The sequence below is a fragment of the Emys orbicularis genome, chromosome 12, assembly GCF_028017835.1.
Source record: "Emys orbicularis isolate rEmyOrb1 chromosome 12, rEmyOrb1.hap1, whole genome shotgun sequence".
Lineage (NCBI taxonomy): Eukaryota > Metazoa > Chordata > Testudines > Emydidae > Emys > Emys orbicularis.
In genome coordinates, this window is record NC_088694.1 from 11,698,619 (window position 1) to 11,702,085 (window position 3,467).

The window sequence follows — 3,467 nt, forward strand, 5'->3', positions numbered from 1 at the left end:
CAATTTTTGGTTTTTACTGATTTTTTTTTCTTTTCACCTGAACTTTGGCTGTGGCTTGAAAACTGCGGCAGACCCTGGGGGAACTGAAGGGGCTTCTAGCTCAAAAGGAGAGATGTTGGCTAGGGAACCTGGGCCACTCAGGTTACCAAGCTACCATCTCTTCTTCTGGCATGGGCCTGGAAGCGGAAGACATGGAGGAGGCAGTGTGAAGAGATGGTGCCCTCACCAGTTTATTTAACCTTACTTTTCTCTATTTTTTGCTTTTTCCCTATCTTCCCATCCCCCCTTATTAACCCCAGTATCTACTCAGAAAACTGTGAAGTTAATTTTTTGCACCTACTTTCATCTGTTTTTAAATATTTGTAATAAACACTGATACATTCCTGGTAGATTTTAAACAACATAAAACAATAATGATAGCAGGCTGGCAAGTTCTGGCGTTGATCTACCTGAAGTATTGCCAGCCCCCCAAATCTTGACTCAGACTCCCCAAAGATAGAGATTTAAAAATAAATAAATATTGGATTCTTTTTATTTGCATACTGGTTTCTATGCCTTTAGGAGACCCAAGTGGGTCATGTTTTCAAGCTTTTCTCCACAGCTGTATGGGCTAGAAACGCTGGATGAAAGCTGAGATTCTAAAGTAATCACTGAGCTCCAGGAGTTGAGGTTTAAGAAAAACACTCAGGGTGAAATCCTGGCCCTATTGAAGTTGATGGCAAAACTTCCACTGATTTCAACAGGGTAGGGATTTCACCCTCAATATACTGAGACTCACCACAAGATTTGGTAAAAATGTATTAGCATTTTTTGTATGATGTATATGTATTAACAAAGAAATAAACCAACTGTCCATGCTGTCTCTAAGGAGAGTGAATACATTTAAAGAATCAGAGCTGCTGCTATGTCAGAAAGCATTTGTAACTGGTACGGTGCTGTCCCTCAGCCTAATACAGTTCCAGGAGCTCATAAGAACAGGGATGAATTATTTCCTGGACTCTTGCTAGTCTAATCACTTTAAAAAACATAAATTACAGCTTGGTGCATTTTTCGAATGAGCTATAATGCAGGCTGTTCCTTGCTGGGATACATTTCTCTTAGCAGCAGCGGAAAGATTATGAATGGGCTTTTCTAGAGAAAATAATTGAGTTAGATGTCCAAGTCCCACTGAAAGTCCATGAGAGTTGGGAACTTGCAGGAACACCTTCTAAAAAATCTCATTGTTTATTTTTTTAAATTGGTGATTTGAGACACTTCTAATTAGCCTGGCACTTTGATTTCTTGGTAAGCATATGGAGCCAGTAATTTCTTAGCAAGGAGGGAGTATTTGTCTCTAGAGGTAAGTGGGTCTACAAAGGACTCAAGAAGCTTGGGTTCTAGTCCCAGCTCCAACACTGACTCTCTCTGAGTTTGGGCAATTCACACATAGCCCGAGTGCTCAGTACTTCTGAACATTAGGCCCTTAATATTAGGTGCCTTACTTCCCTGTCTATATAATGGGGACAATAATACTTATCTACCTGTAGAATACTATGAGATTTTTGCATAGAAAATGCTTTATGTATAAGTGTAAAGTATTGTTCATATTTTCAAAAGTGACTGGATTTCTTACTTTTTCGGTGCCCAGCCTGAGAAACCTTAAATGAGTCTGATTATCAGAATGTGGTGGTTCAATAGCTTCAGAAAATCAGGTCCTAGGAGTCTAAATCCCATTGACTTTCAATGAGGTTTAGGCTTCTAAGTTCCTAACTCACTTTTGAAAATGGGATGTAGGCTCCTAAGAGACTTAGGCACGTTTGCAAATGTTATCCTTGGACTGTCTTCGAAAGCCCACCCCAAAAGGTTTTCAGGCTTGACAGAGAATGTGTTCTAAGGCTACAAAGAGTTTTGGTACTGACTGTAGGATTTTGCAAAACTACAGATAATCCCACATTGAATTTAATGAACTTTTCCGCAACATTTTAAAAGCAGAACTGCACGGAATTCTAACAGGTGCAGTTAAAGTTTAAGCACTTCACAGATGGCTATTAAACCACTCAGCCAAAGCCACAAACTCCCCAAAACAGCTATAAATACAGAAATGCATTCCAGTACTTTGTCTCTTGGCACTAAGAAAAGATTTCCAAATTCTTCTGATTATGCTGCAGTCTGTTGTTTTTTAATTTCTTTGCAGAGTCCTTCTGAGCAGGTCTGAATGTTTCCAGCATGAGGACACTGGTCTTGGATCTCAGTTCAGTTTATCTTTGTAAGCCCACACCCTGAGCACAAATTAGTGTTGAAGATCACTCCCCTGTTTCATCCTGCCAAACGTTAACATTAAAGAGATTTGGGATGTAGATGTTCTTTTGTCCTGCTCAACAGACCCCTGCCTGCGATAATATCCTTGGGGTTATGAAGTATTATTCAAAGGCCGCACAGGAAGGAACACTATGCTCTAGTTCTCCTGCATGTGGCTTTAGTTACAGATTCTCATGAATCCTTTCTTTTCATACCTGTTAAGTTTATATACTGCAAATTCTTTTCGATAAAATGAGTTGATAAGATCCTGTAGGAACAAAATTAACAGAAACAATTGGTCCAATACTTTTTTATCTGCTTGTTTCTAATGTGACCTGCCAACTTTTTCTGCCTGTGCAGAACATCTTATAGGATCAGGGCCTCTTTCAGCTTCTGTTGGTTGATGCTGTTCCCTGTAAAGCCTTTATATCAGCAGCATTTGGGTTCATCCTGCCCTTAGCAAACCATGGATGCCCAATCGCTGAATTTTCATGTTGCACATCATGTGCACTCATATTCCTTAGCACGATCACGCTTTGGGAACTTGTATCCTTGTGGTTTATTTAAAGGAAGTAAGTAACAGCCTCCTTTCCATTTAAAATAAACAGTTATATCAATGCATGCTGCATAACAAACTACCCTATTGTTTGGCAGCTCTAGAACGGAAGCATCTCTAGTTTCCATGATGAATTCTTTACCATGCAGTTTGGTAAAAAAACTACTGAGGTAGTTAATGTTCAGGAACTTTAAAAGTCTGTGGGTTAATTTTCCCCCTCAAATGGTCTGCAGATGTGATTTTATTCAATGAGAACTACATACAAGCATCTGAGGGCAGAATTTATCCCTCCTGTAGAAGGCAGAGATAAATTAAGCACTAAGACAGAACAGTGTGCACATTACCAGGCATGTTGTAGGCCAAATTAATCTATGGAGTAACTTACACTAAGTATTACTTTGATCCCAGTAAGCTAGTCCAGCGTGAGCAGGCAACATCTTGGGCACCTAAAGACAAGGAAGGGAGGGCAAAATATGTTTCAAATATTACACAAGACAATTTGAGATGCTAACTATACATTAGCTTGAAGGGAAAAAAATCGCACAATTTTTTATTGAAAAATACTTGTTCAGAAGATGAGATTGTTCATTTTAAAAACACTACCTTGCATCCAATTGTTACACAATGGATTGAG